Genomic DNA, 21,280 nt, shown 5'->3' on the forward strand with positions numbered 1-21,280 from the left:
TTTATTCCTTAATCCAACTTATCATACAGAAACAATGAACTGGGGCAAATGTTACAAATGTCAGTAAGTGCTAATGTCTTGTGTTTGATAATTGTTCGGGTCCATTTCAGTAAGGCAAATCACTAAGGCTGTGTTTACACAGGCAGACCAATTCTGATATTTTTTCCACTAATTTGTCTTTTGACCAATCACATCAGATCTTTTCACATCAGATCTTTTCCAGAGCTGATCTGATTGGTCAAAGGACCAATTAGTGAAACAAATATCAGAATTGGGCTGCCTGTCTAAACACAGCCTAGGGGCCCAATGAAGACTTGAGCTTGAAACTCAGTCTTTCATGTCATTCATCAATTGACATCAGAATTTGGCCATAAGTGAACAGAGATCCACACAATGAAAACAACAGACAATATCCACAGTTCAATTACCTCATTTCCTGAGTTGTCTCATACAAAATGGAAAGACCCCAACCAAGATGGCTCCTGAGTGGCGCAGTGGTCTAAGGCACTGCATCGCAGTGCTAACTGTGCCACTAGAGATCCTGGTTCGAATCCAGGCTCTGCCACGACCGGGAGACTCATGGGCGGCGCACAAGTTGTCCAGGGTAGGGGAGGGAATGGCCGGCAGGGATGTAGCTCAGTTGATAGAGTATGGCGTTTGCAACGCCAGGGTTGTGGGTTCGATTCCCACGGGGGGCCAGTATAAAAAAAATATATGTATTCACTAACTGTAAGTCGCTCTGGATAAGAGCGTCTGCTAAATGACGTAAATGTAAATGTAAGATGCACTGTAGCATGCCTAACTACCCTAGGTCCCCATCAGTGATAGCCCTTTAGGATATTATTTTCATATCAATATAGAATTCCCTCCTTCCTTCCCTTCCTCCCCAGCACTGTTTTAATACACTTAGTCTTAAGATGTTACACCACAGTAGCCTTCTCTTTATTTATCTGCTTCAGAAGCCTGTCATTTGAGGTGCATTATAAATTATGCAGGCCACTGGGAGTGACGCAGGCAGACAGAAATACAGCGGCGAGGTTTTCTACCACGAGACTGACGTCGGACATTCGGGCACACACGGATGTATGGTCATCGTCACGGTGCCAACATGGCTGAGTCACGGACTGGGCCCACCACTCGCGTGACGTCTGTCCCTCTACACGAAAACCCGCAACGGGAAAACTCTTGTTGCTATAAGCAGAGGCCTTTTTTAGAACCAAATCAGATATAGACATTGTAATGTCTAAATGCAATGTACTGTCAGACAGATTTTCTCTACCCAACCCTCTCCAGTCAGCCCTTCAGCCAGACAGATTTTCCCTACCCAACCCTCTCCAGTCAGCCCTTCAGCCAGACAGATCTTCCCTACCCAACCCTCTCCAGTCAGCCCTTCAGCCAGACAGATCTTCCCTACCCAACCATCTCCAGTCAGCCCTTCAGCCAGACAGATCTTCCCTACCCAACCCTTTCCAGTCAGCCCTTCAGCCAGACAGATCTTCCCTACCCAACCCCCTCCAGTCAGCCCTTCAGCCAGACAGATCTTCCCTACCCAACCCTCTCCAGTCAGCCCTTCAGCCAGACAGATCTTCCCTACCCAACCCTCTCCAGTCAGCCCTTCAGCCAGACAGATCTTCCCTACCCAACCCTCTCCAGTCAGCCCTTCAGCCAGACAGATCTTCCCTACCCAACCCTCTCCAGTCAGCCCTTCAGCCAGACAGATCTTCCCTACCCAACCCTCTCCAGTCAGCCCTTCAGCCAGACAGATCTTCCCTACCCAACCCTCTCCAGTCAGCCCTTCAGCCAGACAGATCTTCCCTACCCAACCCTCTCCAGTCAGCCCTTCAGCCAGACAGATCTTCCCTACCCAACCCTCTCCAGTCAGCCCTTCAGCCAGACAGATCTTCCCTACCCAACCCTCTCCAGTCAGCCCTTCAGCCAGACAGATCTTCCCTACCCAACCCTCTCCAGTCAGCCCTTCAGCCAGACAGATCTTTCCTACCCAACCCTCTCCAGTCAGCCCTTCAGCCAGACAGATCTTCCCTACCCAACCCTCTCCAGTCAGCCCTTCAGCCAGACAGATCTTCCCTACCCAACCCTCTCCAGTCAGCCCTTCAGCCAAATGGGGATATAAGAGGGTTGAGGGTTGAGATGGCTCCCCAGGGAACCACAGGGCAATGCTCCGGAACATTCTGTTCTGACTGGTTATTTCTCACCACAACCCCATGTGATGTGACCATAACCTGCTTGTTAGACATTTCACTCTCTTCTTTCCTCGCATGGAAAAAAACAACCTAGCCCCTAAAAATATCCCTTAACCTTTTTGATGCAACTGGTGCCAAATGGAACATAGCAGGAGATGGGTGCTTGTGTGTATCATCAAAAAGCGCTCCCTGATTGATATGCACCTACAGTCTCCATGCAGCCTGCTGCTGCAGAGGAGAGAAGAGAGGCAGGGAGCCAGAGAGAAACAGACAGACACAGAGATGAGAAGCTTAGCTATAGTAAACCTTATGATCTCTGCTATGCCTTACCACAGAGCCCTATGACATCACAAGACCGCCTCACTCTGAGACCAACCGACCTTCTGATTCAAAATCATTCATCTCTAAATAGTGCAACCTAATATTCCTGCTATTGATTGGTGGTTGATGTACATTTACTGAACATCCGGTTGTATTGAAGGTAGTGTTTTCCCAGATACTGTGAAGGGAGGCAAAGGTTAAATAGATCAAACGCAGGTTTGGAGTTGTGATGGTATTTGACGGAAGCGTTTGATCTGTGACAGGGGATGAGTGGTTATCCCCTGAGACTCAGGTTGTGTCCCAAATGGCACCCTATTCCCTTTATAGAGCACTACTATGGGCCCTGGTCAAAAGGAGTGCACTATAAGGGGAATAGGGTGCCAATTGGGACGCAACATTAGAGACTAAGAAATACAGTCATCACCGTCTGGATCAGACCTTTTATTTGGCTCCTTTGCTCTAAAGGTCAGAGCTGCTCGCGTACTGCCAAGGCAAGGAGGGGTACACAAATGGAGATGTAGTGTTGTACTGTGTGTTGTTGGCTAGAGTCGGCCTGGAGTGGAGTTCCTGAGATGTTACTGAGATGTTACTGAGAGCATTGTTGCAGTTTTGACTTGAGTAGAGAAGAGGTTTATTGCTTCTCATGAATAGTCTGGATCTTTCTCTCTCTGCCTGCCAGGCTTTCACACGTTTACACAGGCAGCCCAATTCTGATCGTTTTTTCCACTAATTGGTCTTTTGACTAATCACATCAGATCTTTTTCAGAGCTGTTAGTGGGAGAAAAAAAATCTGAATTGGGCTGCCTGTATAAACGCAGCCTTAGTCTTTCACATCTCTCTCTCTCTCTCTCTCTCTCTCTCTCTCTCTCTCTCTCTCTCTCTCACTCTCTCTCTGAACAGCACAACAATAAAACTTGGCCTTAATTAACACGCATTAATCTGCTGCATTTTCTATTAACGACACCAATTAATTACGTGGCGGCAACACTAATGCTGCATGCATGATGGGTGAAAACAAAGGGATGCGTAGAAGGAGGAGAAGAACAGATGTGTGGAGGGGACTTTGTTTCATTCATCCTTATGTGTCTGTGGTCACACACACGCGCATGCACACATACGAACGTGCGCACACACACATAGGCATCCACACACACACACACAATGACCCCCCCTCCCCCCCAACGCGGTACGCCTGTTTGGTGTCCACTCTGGGTGACAGTTGATGATGAAGACTTTGTTCAGGGGCCCAAGCGAGGCCCTGCTTCAACCATCTGGAGGACAGCAGGCTTCCCTCATTGATGAGGTGGCGGGTAGCAGTTGTAGTGACATGAGGTCTCGGTATGAGGTCCGACATTCCGTACTCCCAGTTCATTAAGTATGTAGAGATGAAACCTCCTGACCCACGCCCAGCTCATAGACATATTTTACACACACAGACGAACACACTGTGGTGACGCACACACACACCAGTACTACGCCGCACACACACACACACACACAAACACACACTGATGCCCCACCACACACACACACCGAACCCCCCCCCTTCACACACACTCACACACACAGTCCCTGACCCCACATATTTTGCATTCTGTGCTGTAGGGCCAGATGACCAATGCTAAGAATTCCTCATCAGAGACAAGAACCTGTCCAACACATCATAAAGACAACCAAGCCGTGTCTAATATGTACATCAGGTTTTAATAAGAAAATGCCTCCCCCTCCCTTCCCCATTGTTGGATTGTGTCTTCATGTTGTAATGAAGTAATTGTAATGAAGTGGTCCTCTGTAGCTCAGCTGGTAAAGCACGGCGCTTGTAATGCCAAGGTAGTGGGTTCGATCCCCGGGACCACCCATACACAAAAAAAAAATTATGCACGCATGACTGTAAGTCGCTTTGGATAAAAGCATCTGCTAAATGGCATATTATTATTATTATAAGTAAGCAAGACTGAAGGGTTGGCATTTGTTGTCGTAGTGATTTTTAGCAACCATCCTCTCAGCGTCTGTCAATCACAGTTCCTCTGCCGTGGTCCAATACCATCCGAACCTCTGTTTCCCACTGCTAAACACCCCCATGGACTCTAACCACAACCCCAGTCCAGAGCCCACAGCCTGGGCCTATAGACCTGTCACATCCCCCTGTATCCCCTCTCTGTCATCTTCACCCCACCAACCACCAACTCCCCAATAAACAAATTATCCCATGATTCTCCCTGTTCCCTGGCTGCGGCCTGTCCACCACAAACCACATCCTCTCCCCTCCAAGACAGCAGACCACAGTAAAACAAAGTCAGATTCCATCTAGTAAAGAGGGCCTTGCGTATTGAATGTAAGCACATTTTGATGTGAAGTATGGTACTTTATTGGTTTGGATTATGAATGGGACTTAAACTGTTGTTAACAATGGAGGACAGTTGAGCAAGTTGGAGACAGGAAGAAAAAGCATTCTGGAAGATATAGGGACGTTTGGAGAGCGTTGGTCTGCTAGATTGACCATTGTGAAAAAGCATTCTTGGTTTTGTTGAGGTGTTCCTACCTATACTTGTGTGAATTATATGTTTTCATCCACCGTGACACATTTACGTTACAATCTTTATCATGGTGTAGTCGGCTTGTGGTTTAAACATCCCATTTAGACTCAATGGAGACGCACTATGGGGACACAATGCCAAACTCGCATGATGGAATTTTCTTGCTCTCTCATCTCTGGAGAACGAGACCATCTGTTCCTTGGTATGTTGTTTACATCCAATCCCAAAGCCATAGCATTATAAAAATGATGTTTGTCATTCAAATCTAATGAGAGAAGTCCCATATAAATGGAAATACATAATGTTTTATTTGAAGTCTCTTGGCAGCCATGTTGTATAACTAAGTAGGAAAATTGTAGAATGCTTTCAAGTACTTTATACTCACATGCTGTAGCATACATAAGTACTTAAAACACAACTTTATATTGGGCTCCTATCTGCAAGTATACACATGCTTTAGCATACATAAAAGCACTTAGAATCTCACCATAGAGTGGACACCTATCTTCAAAGCTTTGTAAGAATCGCAACACATCACTGCTCTTTCTTGTGCATGTACTGTAGCTTGTTTAGAGATAAGAAGGCTTGAGTAATCACATCACATTTGTATGTGCGATATTAATACACTATCTCTCCGGTTTTAATTAAAAGATAAACACAACACATGTTGTTCAAGATGCTTAACAAGGGGCTTCATTTCAGCAGTAGGAAGGTGCCCACTGGTTGAATCAACGTTGTTTCCATTTCAATTAAATGATGTTGAACCAATGTGGAATAGACGTTGAATTGACGTCTGTGCCTGTTGGGTTTTCACCTGCTGGCTACTTCAGAATGTTAGAAAACTGATTTGTTTCTCATTAGATTGTGGCACCAACTCCCTGCTGGTTGGAAAACGTAATATGGAGAGGAACTGTACTCATTTTACATTTACGTCATTTAGCAGACGCTCTTATCCAGAGCAACTTACAGTTAGTGATTACATATTATTATTTTTTTATACTGGCCCCCCGTGGGAATCAAACCCACAACCCTGGCGTTGCAAACACCATGCTCTATCAACTGAGCTACATCCCTGCCGGCCATTCCCTCCCCTACCCTGGACCAATTGTGCGCCGCCCATGAGTCTCCCGGTCGCGGCCGGCTGTGACAGAGCCTGGATTCGAACCAGGATCTCTAGTGGCACAGTTAGCACTGCGATGCAGTGCCTTAGACCACTGCGCCACTCAGGAGCATACTCCTCTATAAGGTTAAACGTGTGCTCTCAACATCCTAAGAAATTTTTATTTCTAAAGGGAGTCCATTATAGAAAATATGACTCCTGCACACGATATTACGTCTGTAGTGTGTATGTTGTTTATTGCGTGTTTCTAAACAGTACTTTATGGAAATGTCAAGGACAAGTATTAATTAGTTCCTCAGGTCTGACACAAGAATATGTGTAATATATACGTTTACTGTTCCTTGTTCCATGTCCTGCTACTGCGCTGTATTCAGAAGGTAACATGGGTCAGCAAAGGTCAATATTGATTGATTCATAGATGATTATTGACTTGTGAGTTCTCAGTGCCTTGTGCTTACACTCTAATATGGTTTCCTACCACTACCCTGAACAATGGAGGTTATTACTGGGAAAAAAAGATTGACAGCTCAATTGTTGTGTGATTGTTTGCACAACAGGAGAGTTTCCTTGACATTTTAAAATAAACTTTGGACAAACAATGCTTCCTTAATAATGGTGGAACAAGACTGTGTGATGCCACTAAATCATAGTTGTTTTTCTATTTTACCTGTAAAGATTGTCTCGCTGTGCTAGCCTATGTCTGCACAAAAGCACTGTGAGTGGTTGAAAAGTCTTCTGTGTTTTGCTAAATATAATTTCAAATGAAATAATTTGTGACACCCTGTGTTTTTTCAAGAACAAGTATTTTCTCTATGTATGTCTAATGACTCTCCCACCGTCTCCCATAATGAAAACATTATCCCCCGTTTCCATATTCATTGAATGAGTGTCGAGTAATTTGTTATTTTGAGGAGAGGTCAGAAGACCGAAGGTAGACATTTAAATTGGAATCATTAATCGCTGAGAACACAAAAGCTTTTGCAAATAGACCCGTTGCTTAAATTGACTGTAGAAAGTAAGAGGGGGGCGAAGGCAGTTTTCAATGGAAACCCAAACGCAGGTCTGTGATAGAGAGAACTCACTGTCGACTAAGTGGTTGTACAACTGCACCCCAACATCGGACTAGATGATAAACAAGATAAAATAACAGCCTACTACCTGTTAAGAGCTACTTTATAACTAAGTGGCCTTACAAGTAGTAGTGGCGGTTGTAGTAAGAATTATTTGGGTGGCTTTTCGGCTGCCTGCCTGAAAGTGTCTGGAATATAATTTGGGTTTGGCTTCTAATGTAATGAAAAGGTCTGTAATGGATACAAAATCAATATGATCCAATTGCTCCACCAGTGAAACAAGCTGAATCCATTTATTCGGAATAGGAAGATGTACCCTGAGGAAAAAAATACCACTGCACCATTTCAATGTTTTTTGTGGTACAAAACGTGTTGGAGAAAATCCAAGGTAGAAAACAGCTTGGTGAGTATTCTGTCTCACTTCCACTTAGAATCTCCAACCATTTGGATCTGAGTACTAAACTGAACATGGTAGATGGCATGGACTGGGTTCGATATTATGGTAAATCACCTACTGTAACATGATAAAACATGATATGATAATATATGATAATTGCAAGTATTCCACTTATCACAATGGGAAATTGGATTGATTACCAACCTATTCTAAAATTATGATAAACTACATAGTGGAACTTGCATGATAATGAAGCCACTCATCACAATGTGAATTTTCCACTACTATATCCACAGCTCCTCATTTAACTTTCTAAATTAGATGATTAGATGTTCTTTTTAAGAGTGGTTATTAATATAAGTCATATCACTAATCTTATCATTATGATGTTAATCAGAAAGAGTGATTAAGATCCTGTATAATTACCATGTTTCCATACTCTCCAATTAGTATATATTATATATTATAATTAGATTATACATTTGTGTATAACACCTAATGGCTATAATATATCTGAGGTTTACTGTAGTTGATATGGCAAATATAAAGTTGGCTGTAATGAAATGAAGTTATGAAACAGTTGACAGCGACAGGGTGGTTTTGATTCCAGGATTATTTCCACCTGGTAAAATATGGTTTGTTCTCTCTTGGAGCAGAGTTATCCATGAGTTATTATCCCAAACTTAATATAATGTTCATCACTTAGATAAATATAGGACAAAGGACAAGCCAACTTGAAAGATGTTGAATCAGTAGGAACATCACATTTATTTCATTATAGCTTAATATGAGCGTCTGTCTTTCCATTTTGCGGCTTCGATTTAAGCATTTAAGACATCAAAGACTAGTATGACTTTTAGAGGTCCAAAAGTCATTAAAAATGTGCTTCTGATTATGACTAATTATGAAAGGCAGAATTATGGATAACTGCCACTCTGTCATCTTTTTAAAAAGTGAAATGTTATGAGGACTTCAAAGAATTTAGGACATCAATTATAAGAGTTTTATAAATCATTACAACCGTCACATTTTCATAAACATCAGAGATGCAGCCAAAAAGGAAAGTTACTTTAGTCTTAAAACAAGATGAACGTTTTTATTTTGGCTAGGATCACTGTATGTCTTTGCAGTGCACGCCTTGATAGACTGCAAATCTTGATAGAATCCTCTCCATACCCCAAGAGCCCCAAGATTCTAGGATCTAACCCCTGCATGGTAAGCAACCTGGTCTCAGAGCATTTCGTATTATTCCATATGTAAATCCGAGACTCTCATTTAGTATGATATGTTACGTTTCGTATGGTATGTATACATTTTTGGATGTCCATCACCCATTTCATATGATATGTTATGATTTACAATTCGTATTATATGTTTTACGAATTAGCAAAAGGTATGATATGTTATGAATTCTAGCTAGGTGGCTAACGTTAGCTAGCTGGCTATTGTTAGCTAGGCTAGGTTATGGGTTAGGCGTTAGGGTTAAGTTTAGGAGTTAGGTTAAAGGGTTAAAGTTAGTGTTAGGGAAAGGGTTAGCTAAAAGGGTTAGGGGAAGGGTTAGCTAAAAGGTTTAAGGTTAGGGTTAGGGGAAGGGTTAGCTAACATGCTAAGTAGTTGCAAAGTAGCTAAAAAGTAGTAAGTAGTTGAAAAGTTGCTAATTGGCTAAAATGCTAAAGTTGTCCTTGATGAGATTTGAACTCGCAACCTTTGGGTTGCTAGGCGTTCGCATTATACGCCCACCCATCCGTCCCGACCATTGCCTTAAGTAACCATTTGTCTTATGTATCCATACCTAACATAACATATCATACAAATTTGAGTGTCCCGGATTTACATTTACTATGTTACGTCTAGTCTATGAGACCAGGCTGTGGTAAGATGACTGAACTGTGTATAGAATCAGAACAGTGTATGTGACTGAACTCTGTATAGAATCAGAACAGTGTAGATGGCTGAACTCTGTATAGAATCAGAACAGTGTAGATGACTGAACTCTGTATAGAATCAGAACAGTGTAGATGGCTGAACTCTGTATAGAATCAGAATAGTGTAGATGGCTGAACTCTGTATAGAATCAGAATAGTGTAGATGGCTGAACTCTGTATAGAATCAGAACAGTGTAGATGACTGAACTCTGCATAGAATCAGAACAGTGTAGATGGCTGAACTCTGTATAGAATCAGAACAGTGTGGATGGCTGAACTCTGTATAGAATCAGAACAGTGTGGATGGCTGAACTCTGTATAGAATCAGAACAGTGTAGATGACTGAATGTATAGTAAATTATCATCCTAATGAGCATCCAGCTGTACACTGTGTTCTGTTCTCACAGCAGCATGACATGAAAAGGCGATCTGATCTCCCTCGCTCGCCGCTCACTGCTCGCAATCATGAGTGTGTTTACTGTTCTGAGGGGCTGATCGTGTGTGTGTGTGTGTGTGTGTGTCTGTCTGCCAGGCAATGGGAGGTGGGCATTGGAGGCAGAATGAGCTGTGAGAAAACAAGCTGGCCTAATCAATAATGTAGACAAACAAATAACACCTGTGACAGTGTCGCCAGTCTCCTGTATTGCTAGCTACCACACACAGCTAAATAACCTTTGAGGGGGTCGTCTGTGGACCTGGGCAAACTACGGCCGCGGACCGGATCCACAGCCCATTCAATCCGGCCAGCGGGATCTTTGAGTAAAAAAAAGTGAATGGGGGAAATTATTATTTTGGGTAAAACAAAACACTCCAGGCCACACTTTAACGTCTAAAACTAGATAGAAAGTATGTCGAAATTATAACAGACCTATATATTTTCAAATAACTGCCATTTTTCTGGCCCGCAAATTGCTTTTGATGAACAAAAAAAATAGTGCGTCCCTTGGCTGAATTTTGAAATCCCGATGTGGCCCTCAAGCCAAAATGATTGCCGACCTCTGATCTAGATGAACCCTCTGTGCTGAGATGGACCTTAAATCAATGGCTGTCGCTTGGCGTTTAAATTAGCCTGCAACATGCTCTCAAGCTCTCCTTAAAGGGCAATTCCACCACTTTTCAACCTCATTTTCATTATTTCCAGCACAATACCAGTATCTGCATATGTGAAGTAAAAAAGTTATACCCGATGACATCATCAAAAGTTAAAGCGTTTAAAAAAGTATTTTTCAAACACTATGAGACTCTCGGTGACGTGGGGATCAAGAAAATACCCTCCCTCTGACTATAAACTCTTTGCAGGTTTTAAAAATCACCAATTTTAATCCTACCCTGTGATGTCACAAATAATAGTATTTTAGGAACTTTATTCTTATCTTTTTCACCACAGATCATAGAAACGCACCATTTTCACATATGTGGTATGGTGCTGGAGAAAATGAATATGAGGTTGAAAAGCGGAGGAATTGCCCTTTAAGAGTATAGGGAGCGCCCACCCCCATTCCCTTTTTGTTTCTATACATGAATATTTCATCACTAGCACGCTCTTATTTATGTGGCAATATTGTTGCTGTGGGGCACCAATTATGAGAACAGTAAACCCTATAGGTTTCTCTGAGATCAATCACGTCTGGGTTTTATTTGCTGGGTGGTTTGGTTAAGGGACTGATGATTGGCGGTAAGGTGTGTGTGTGTGTGTGTGTGTGTGTTTGTGTTTGTGTGCCCCCACCTCCCGGTTATGTGAACGCTATCAGAAGCACATTCCCAGATTCCCATCCCCATGCATACATATCAATCTCAATGTGTCAATCCCTGTCCCTGCCTCGGCTTTCACGTTTCCCTGAGTGCGATTTAAAGTCTAATTTACAGTTGGGTAAAGCCAGTCAAAGCCAATGATAGGGCTTTGTCCAATCTGACTTTCTGTGACATGCAGTGATGACGTGGTCTTAGTTTGATGTGCTAGAGACTGTACATCAGGGGTCCTATCAAAGTCAAGACAGACAGTGAATCCAGGATGAATCTATATGTAAATATGAATATCTACATTCAGTAGTGGCATGGGACCATAGTAGAGGCCCTGAACGAAACGTAAACAAACCCAGAGATTTTTTAAAAATAATAGCATAAACATTCATGTGTAAAATAATCACGGCCCCCAAGGCAACATGAAACAAGTTTATTTCCCCATATTTGCTGGCTTGCATATTGAGATACTGTTGAACGGTAACATGCAGTGTAAATTTTATTTATTTAGATGCAAATTGAGGCATAGGGGTTTTAATCCTCAGTCGCAAGGCTGTGTTGCGCATCAGTGGCTTCCTCTGTGCTCTGTAAATGTATGATGTTATTTGTGATTCAAATGGCTCTCACCAGAGGCAATGAAGGGTGTACAGTACCTGTTAGTTACTGTATTGTCAACATTTTCCTTATATCTTCCAGTGGGGTTTATGCTGTATTGCCCTAGACTGGTCTCAGATCTGTTTGTGCTGTCTCGCTAAATAGGTGTGACAATGACCATACAAGCTGGCAAGACGGCACAAACTGATCTGGGACTAGGCTAATATTTCCCTTCAGGTACTTTTGATTTGTTATTTTTCAACGTGATTGATATTCTTGAAAACATGACGCTAGGCAACAGTGACTAGGGTCTGGTTTCAATGACGGATTATTTTGTCAATTTCGATAAGGCAAAAAAAATATTCCGGGGTGGGTCCTCTTCAGACACTCTCTCAACAAATCATGAGGCAGACATGCCAGAACGTCGCGATTCGAAACCAAAGTTTGCATGCAAAACCTTTGGAGTGGTTTTAGTGATGCAAACTAGCAATTTGCGAAATGCACTCATTAAAAATAACCTCAGTGATCTCCCGCTTGCCAGCTACTATTTTGTATTTTATTCAAGCAGACAAGGCGGTGACGTACCTGTAGTTCCTCTATGTCAAACGGACACTCTATTACGTACAGACGCTGCTAAACCGAAGCATTTGAAAATTGTGGGAGGCAACCCGGATGTCTAGAGAGGTGACTGATGAGCTATTCATGTATTAAGATAATAATGGAATTAATGAAAAATAGACCTCAGATGTGAAACATTATTCCAATGTAGAAACGGACGATGTTTAATAATGTAAAGGTGATTGTCAGTGACTGATGACCTATCACAGTGAAATAGTCACATCTAGAGACCTGTGGTATCAAAGGTGGGTTAACGCTTTGAACACACCGACTGTGTCATTGCGCAAAATAGTATAGAGCATCATCTAGATATGTGTGCAACAAAAGTTCAACATTCACCTTCTGCTACCATTTCTGTCAACCCTTTTACGCATACAGTTTGACGCATACGTTCGATGAATCCAACCTATGCACCACACAGAACGCACTGCAACTGCCTCTGCAACGCATTGCTGCAAGGCAAACGCAGCGTTCCATTGGAAATGAATTAACTTCCGGTGTACCAAAACGCAATGACACAGTCGGTGTGTTCAAAGCGTAAGGAGTCATTAGTAAAGTATCAGGTTGAGGATTAGGAGGATGATTTACTTTCACATTTTAACCTGATTATTACCCACTGGGCACAGATGTCAATTTAACATCTATTCCACGTTGATACAGCTTAATTTCATTGAAATGAAGTGGAAACAACGTTGATTCAACCAGCGTGTGCCCAGTGGGAATATACTATGCTGTTCCTAACAGCACTGATCTTATAAGTAACCATGCTACCACAGTAACCTAATTACCTACCTAAGATTAACCCTTGATTCATAATTCAACTATTCAAAATTCAAGTGATGCTATGGGTCCTGTCTACAGTATAGGTATACTGCATTGTGACCATACATACAGAACCTGATGTATTATTGCCTATGATTGTGACAGTCCCATTTGATGAATTCAAAACAAGCCCTGATAGACGGAGGCCCTGACCCCATCAGCACTTAGTCCCAGGGAACAGAGAGGGAGGGATGGACACTGCTTGCTCTCCCTGCTGTTAACCTCTCTGCCATTCATCATGCTGGCTTGGTTGGTACACGTCTCCCTGTGGATGCTTCCTAGAGGAGGAGAGGAGGGAAGCAAATGTCTGCATGTGTTTCTCTCTAGTGTTCCACTCACTTTTCTGTTAGCTGTGTTGTTAGGTGTGTTAGCTGTGTTGTTAGGTTGTTAGCTGTGTTAGCTGTGTTGTTAGGTTGTTAGCGGTGTTAGCCGTGTTGTTAGCTGTATTAGTTGTGTTGTTAGCTGTGTTGTAAGCTGTGTTAGCTGTGTTGTTAGGTTGTTAGCTGTGTTAGGTTGTTAGCTGTGTTGGCTGCATTGTTAGCTGTGCCTCTCTTTTCTCCATCGTAGCGAGCTATGAGATTTCCCAGGTGGAGATGGGTAAATTGACAGGCGGCCCCTACGTCTCTCACACACACACATACAGCCTCTAGTTCTCCATACAGCCATTCCCTATCTCATCACACTGTGTTTACTCTCTGACTCTCTACAGGTTACAGTCTCTACATCACTGTGCTTCCTGCTGACTGGACTCTTCAGAGATGAGTATGTACCTGGACTGCATCCCAAATGGCATCCTATCTCTACATAGTGCACTACTTTTGACCAGGCCCTATACAGGGTGCCATTTGGAACACAGGCTATGAAACCAGGCTTCATTTGTCATCATTTCCATACATCATTTCCATACAGTCTCAATGTTTGACAATTTTCTAAAACACACACGGCCATTACACCATTACAGACCAAATGAAGATGGAGCACGGTCCAATTGAATTCTCCCTCTCAAGTAATGCATCGGCTTCATTATGTTTTAATACGGTGTGTGTGTGTATGTGTGTGGTGAGGGTGGGGGGTGTATTTGTGTGCATGCGGAGGAGCTCGGAGCAACAATTTTAATATCGCTAATGAATAGATGCATATTAATGATTTGTTACATGAAGTGAGGATTTTCAATGCATAATCAAATAGTCTTGTTATGAAGGACTATTTCGGAACCAATTTATCTTTGGTATTTTGAGGTTCAGGTCTGTGTTGGAATAGATTATTTAGTGCTGTATATCACTCAAATCCCTTTGGCAGAACACTCCTATTTTTAGGCATGCAATCGCAGCTTCTCTTAGATTAGTTTTGAGACAGTGAGCTTTCCATTTTGAGCGTGATTTAGCACAAGGTGAGCAAGCAAAGCATTGAATTATTTCCATATCGTAGCCTTTCCCTCACGACACTAAGCCATGGAGAGAAGAAAGTGAGAACGTTCCGACATGATGATGATAAGGTTATGGCCTTTTGTACAATTCTCAACAGTCTGTTTCTCTCCTAGCCCTCTTGATGAAAGCAACACTCCTCCCTACATAGCAATGCCCAGGTTCTGTCCACAATGGTCCTGACAGGGTTATTTTCTTGTTTCGAGGTTAAAAAGCAAAGAAGTGATGGAGTGACAATGGTACGTCAATCAAACAGTGTTTCCCTAGCACTTAAGATTCCTGGCTGTTCTGCAGAGTACTGAAACTTTGCCTCCCAGGCCAAGGTCCCGGCCCTCTCAGAAAGAACACTGGAGACATGACCAGACTGAGAATGAATGCGCTAGAATACTGTGGCTTTAGGCTTGACAATATCACGCTCAACATCACCTACACTGGTGAAAAGAGTGTCCCTTATGTAGTGGAGTTTAATACATAGTACTTGTACTTCACAGTTTCTTGACTTTCTATTCTGGTTGTGAAAGGATATTGTTTGTGATTGTTGAAGTTTTCATCTTTGTTTGTTGTGTTCATGTCTTCATCTCATTTATGTAGTTATGTGGGCTGTCCTTTTGAAAATAACCGCTTTTCCTCAAGAATAACGTCTGAATGATAAAAGCTGGACCTTTACTCTATCTGTGTTCTACATCTGTCCATGCCACTGACTGCATGGCCCGGCTCGGCTCTAAATGTTGGGCCTTGATGGTGACATTTGGTGGCATTTAGAGTTGTAGACTGTGAATGGCTGTGTGTAGAATGCTAAAAGGTCAAGCCACTAGGAAGAGAGTTTGTCCACTAGCTTTGACATTAATCTTGTCCAATCCAGTTTTGTTTAATGTTACGGACCATTTATTCAGACAATTAATATTAATTTTTAAGGAACAGGAAAACGGGTAATGGCATGGACAGTCTATTCAGGCTCTTTTATGACTATAGGAATCTTTTGTTTGGTATTTTGTTTATTACTTGGTTGATGAGGGGTGGTATGCCCATTTAGAAATATTGACCACAGTATCTTTTATTCTCCCCATCGCTGGCCTTCAAACTTAACAATGTTTGGCCTGACTTTACAATCCAAAACATATTCCAACCCAGCCATCTACATACACTATGGTAGGATCTCATCTACCCGCCTTAGACCTTTGATGCCACCAGCCCACCACTTATCTTGGGTCCTGGACTCCCAGTCCATGATGGCTTCTAATTGGCTGGGGTCATTGGAACGAGGGACGGTGCTGATAAAATGTCCCCTATTCCGAGCTGTCTGTGGTGCTTCTGGGAGCAGGGAGCTATCCACCTGGCTGTGAGCAGACACATCTTCTGACCCAATCAATGGCTCTACTGGGGGCTGTGGGGAACCTAGTTGAGCTGAACTAATGACATCTCTTTTTAACAGTTTATTTGCTGCTGGGGCCTCCTTCTCTCCTTCTCTTATTTTGTCTCTCTCTCTCTCTCTCCTCTCTTCCCCTATGTCACCTGATTGAGGTGGTCTGGTATTTAGCTTATGTTTCATTAAGTGCAGCAGGCAATCAGTGAACTCCAGAGGACAGTTGTCGCTGACTCTGACTTAGTATGCACGGCCAATACATTACTTCATACTATATAGTGCACAAAGGAGGCTGGTGGGAGGAGCTTTAGGAGGACTCATTGTAATGTCTGGACTGGTAAACATGGACCTGAGTCAAACGTGGTTTCCATGTGTTTGATGTGTTTGATACCGTTCCATTTATTCCATTCCAGCCATTACAATGAGCGGCACTGCGGGTTCCCTCTGTGGGGATGGGGAGGAAGGTAGGAACCCCACAGCCACACACAGACACTCACAGACACGGTAGTCATCCTGTGTAGCGGCTGATGAATTGGAACACGCTCCGACAAGACAGAAGCCCAGCGGTGGCTGACACTGAATACATTATTATGACAGCCTTGGTAAATCAGACTCATCTCACTCATTCTGTGGTGTAGAGAGGAGATTGAGGAGATTTCACCCAATGAGGTAGCACGCTCTGCCGCTCAGAGGCACTTCATTGGGCCAAATGGATGATCATGAGCAGCACACGTGTTGATTATGAAATGATGGTCACACAGCAGAGTGGGGATGGAGGCCAGGGCGTTACCATGGGGCTATGATGTGATTAGTGCTTTGGGACTCCAACTGTCTGTGATCCAATTTTGTGCAACAGTTTGAGATATGTGCTACTGGCTGCACAGAGAAAAGAATCAGACAGTATAGCATTCATTCTCAACATGAAATATCACAGTTATACTGTAACTGTTGCTATTGCAGCTGTTGCTAATGTAGGCTACTAGGCTAACATTAAAAAATGCCCCACCAACATTCACTCTGACATTCCTATTTCTATCAGTGCCTGCATGCTCTCTAAAATGAGACGTGGCATCTACGCCATGTCGAGTGTGCACTGTGTGTGTATGCCACAGCCGCGTGGTGGAGGAGATCCCTGGAGTTTCCACTGCAGAAGACTCTATTTAAAGATGGGTTGACAGGCAGGAGGGGTGGACGGGCAGGGAGGGGAAAATCTCAGGTGGGTTGAGTCCGGTGTGTATTCGGCTTAATTAATGATGAGCCATCTGTCTGTCTCCAGTGTGTGTGTGCGTGCGTCTCCAGTGGGTGAGACCACCAGCTGCCGAGGCTTTGATCTCACCTGTCTGTCTTCACCTGTTCATCACTTCTCATGCTGTTGGTGGTGGAGGTGGTGCTGCACAGTACTGTGACTTGTTAGAAAGAACTGTACACAATGTATTCAATTTGATGTGATGTTATGTTTGAGTTGACATACTGCACAATCTTGTTACACCTCCAGGTAACAGAAGGTTCTATTTCCATCCTCTATGAACTAAAAACCCAGATTTCTTACACAAGCGATACGGGCCCAGATAACAGACACACTGGAAGATACCTGTTGAAACAGCCAATGAGTGCATTCATGACCAAAGCCTCTCTCTCATCCCTCTCTTATTAATCTCTGCATTGATCCCTCTCTCTATCGCCTCTCTCTCTCTCTCTCTCTCTCTCTCTCTCAATCTCTCTCTCTCTCAATCTCTCTCTCTCTCTCGTAGCAGGAGCCTAGGGCCTCTCCTCAGCTAACCGCTAAAGTGTCTCCTCTAAAAGTGAAGGTGAAGCACAGATAATTGTCTTCTGTGGGAAGGGAACACGCTATATATCACAAAGCCTAGAGTATCAGCTGCTCAGCCTCCGACAGCAGAGGTAAGGTAAAAGAAACTCTGGCTTGCAATCGAATCCAGGTCCCCTGAGAGATGGAGTCTCTGTTTTTTCAGTTTTTCCTGCCTAGCGAGAAGGTGTGTGTGTGGGGGGGGCACTACAGACAATTTTCAGTCTGTGTTTTTCGTATTTAAATACATGCATCAGTGGACATGTTTACCTTTTAAATGCATAGTTCTAAACAAGTTATACTACTTTAGCAAAGCTGGGTAGACTTTCTTTGACATTCTTTTAGTCTTATGAAAAACCTCTGTCACCTTCACACAAAATCTCAAATGATTAGAAAAACCCTCTTTGACCACAGTTTATTATCAGCTCAGCTGCCTACGAGCGACTTCAATAAGGAGCGATGAATTGATGAATAACTTTTGAAACCATTGCTCATTGCTCTCAGAAAACCAAAAACATGTGGCTTGGACATCAAAAAGACATTTCCCTGTGACATCAAATTAGAAACATCAAAGTGCTCCAGCTTCAATAAGAAATCTAGTTCAATAGCCTGAATTGGTCTCTGCTGGACTTGAAATTCCAGTTGAAATGTCTCTTTTGGGAGGGTAAAATCTGAAGATTAAGAGTTACTGAACTGGATCATTGAGTCTAATGTTCTGTTCATCTCAGGCAGGTAAACAACAGGAAGACAAGAACATTGGAATAAATAGGGTAGATATAAAAGCGTATTTTTATTTATTTATTTTCTCGAAGGCACATTTGTCTCTTCTTGAAAGGCACTCTAGGCCACTATATAAACTTAAAATGGAGGATTAAGATACGTAATACGATTTCTTTGAATGTGCTTAAAAGCGTAAATTCAGCTTCAAAACAAACAAAACTATTTGGAGTATAAAATGTAAACTAATGTTTGGAGGGCATTTGGACCTCTTCCTATCTCTCTTTCACACCGTGTGCTTCCCAACACTAAGGCTAATTAGCCAACTGGGATTTCCCCATAGAGTCCATGGGTTGTCTAATTGACATGGTGTGGAGTGATTACCCACTGGGCACACACTGGTTGAATCCACATTGTTTCCACGTCATTTCAATGAAATGACTTTGAACCAACGTGGAATAGACATTGAATTTGAATCTGTGGCTAGAGCCATTGGAATGATTGTATGAGGGGGGTCAAAGGGTGTGTAATGTAGATGACATTTTAGTCATTTAGCAGACTCTCTTATCCAGAGCGACTTACAGGAGCAATTAGGGTTAAGTGCCTTGCTCAAGGGCACATCGACAGATTTTTCACTTAGTCGGCTCGGGGATTAGAACCAGCGACCTTTCGGTTACTGGCACAATGCTCTTAACCACTAAGCTACCTGCCGCCCCAAAGTTGTATTTTTTAGTGATCCAATTTACATTTTAGTCATTTAGCAGACGCTCTTATCCAGAGCGACTTACAATTAGTGAGTGCATACATTTTTCATACTGGCCCCCCGTGGTCAGATGTAGTCAGTGAATAGATAGATACCTGTTGCATAACAGTCACTGCTTGACTGTTATAAACTGTGGGGTCTGAAATGATTGACACCCTTGATAAAGATGAGAAATAATGACTGTATTAAATAAGTAATTCAAATACTGAGCTATATTGTAGGCTCCAAAAAATTGGGAAATTATTATTTTATATTAATACAATTGCTCAGAGAAAGAAATTTGGTTTAACAAGTAATCTTTTTTTCTCTCAAAAAGGTAGGGCTCAAAATTATTGACACCCTTAAAGATTCTTATAAATATAGTATTCAAAAGTGTAGTATTTGGTCCCATATTCTTAGCACGCAATGACTACATCAAGCTTGTGACTCTACAAACTTGTTGGATGCATTTGCAGTTTGTTTGGTTGCATTTCAGGATATTTTGTGCCCAATAGAAATGAACGTAAAATAATGTATTGTGTCAATGGCATCTACATGATCTCCAGTTACATCTCACTGTGTGTGCTTGTGTACAAGGATGCATGCATGTGCTTGTTCTCTCCAGTCTCATCTCTGAGAGGGGAATAAGTTATTAGAGAGCAGCCTCTTGAGTGTTGTGTTTAAAGGAGGCGGTGGAACTCAAAAGGCCCTTCACTATTTGGGCCCTCAGCCAACGAGAGTGTTATTAAGATGGAATTAGTGTCTATTCAGCTTCCTGAATCCCATTATGATTGCATTGCAGATCAGATCGTCTACACTGAAGCTGTTTGGACTGTAAATCCTGTCTGAAATTGCCTGGTTGAGATTTCGGAGGCTATCAAAACTACAGTAGTGGAGCACGTCTTAATGGAGTGTTTGTTTAGATGAGAGGAGATAGTGGACTAGGGAGGCTAGTGATATCGCTCATAAAACACTACTTGTGCTAGAACCACATACTCTCTGTAAGTAAGGTACATTGAAGACCATACATACATTCAATGCAATCTACTTTTACATTTACAATTACATTTTAGTCATTTAGCAGACGCTCTTATCCAGAGCGACTTACAGTGAGTGCATACATTTTGTATAAAAAAAAGAAGTAAAAAATCATACTGGCCCCCCGTGAGAATCGAACCCACAACCCTGGCGTTGCGAACGCCATGCTCTACCAACTGAGCTACAGGGGTCCTACTTTTCATGTTTTGTTTGACATGTTTTGTTACAGGTTCTTCTTATAACTTGTCTTATGTTTAGCAAGAAAAGAAACACCAATAGAGAGAAAGGATATATTAAAAAGACTAGCTCACTGGGTTGGGACTGCCCAACACATAAGGTGACCTTCCCCTGACCTTTCAATGCTCAGATGCAATACAGTGATATAAATTATATATAGCTCTATGGCCAGATGCAATACAGTGATATAAATTATGTAATACAGTGACAGAGAGATAATGTATAGCTCTATGGCCAGATGTAATACAGTGACAGAGAGATAATGTATAGCTCTATGGCCAGATGTAATACAGTGACAGAGAGATAAAGCTTTGCGCACTGCTTTGCTTTATCTTGGCCAGGTCGCAGTTGTAAATGAGAACTTGTTCTCAACTGGCTTACCTGGTTAAATAAAGGTGAAAAAAAATAAAAAAATAAAAAATAATAATGTATAGCTCTATGACCAGATGTAATACAGCTCTGGCTCCATACAATCATCCCCTGCTACATGCATTGCTTTATTGGAAGACAAAGAGGCCTGGAGGCTCCAGTGAAACCTGAACATGACATGGTTCACAATCACAATATTGTTTATATTAATATAGGGCTAGGGGCACTGAGTCACACGTTT

General features: G+C 42.5%; 1 non-coding gene across 1 annotated transcript; it reads right to left on the reverse strand.

The window, feature by feature from the left end:
• Positions 1-20,551: 20,551 nt before the first annotated feature.
• Positions 20,552-20,624, reverse strand: trnaa-cgc. Its single transcript has one exon. It is a non-coding gene; the product is annotated as a tRNA-Ala (tRNA).
• Between the last annotated feature and the right edge of the window lie 656 nt (positions 20,625-21,280).

Source organism: Coregonus clupeaformis, chromosome 3 (assembly GCF_020615455.1).
Source record: "Coregonus clupeaformis isolate EN_2021a chromosome 3, ASM2061545v1, whole genome shotgun sequence".
Lineage (NCBI taxonomy): Eukaryota > Metazoa > Chordata > Actinopteri > Salmoniformes > Salmonidae > Coregonus > Coregonus clupeaformis.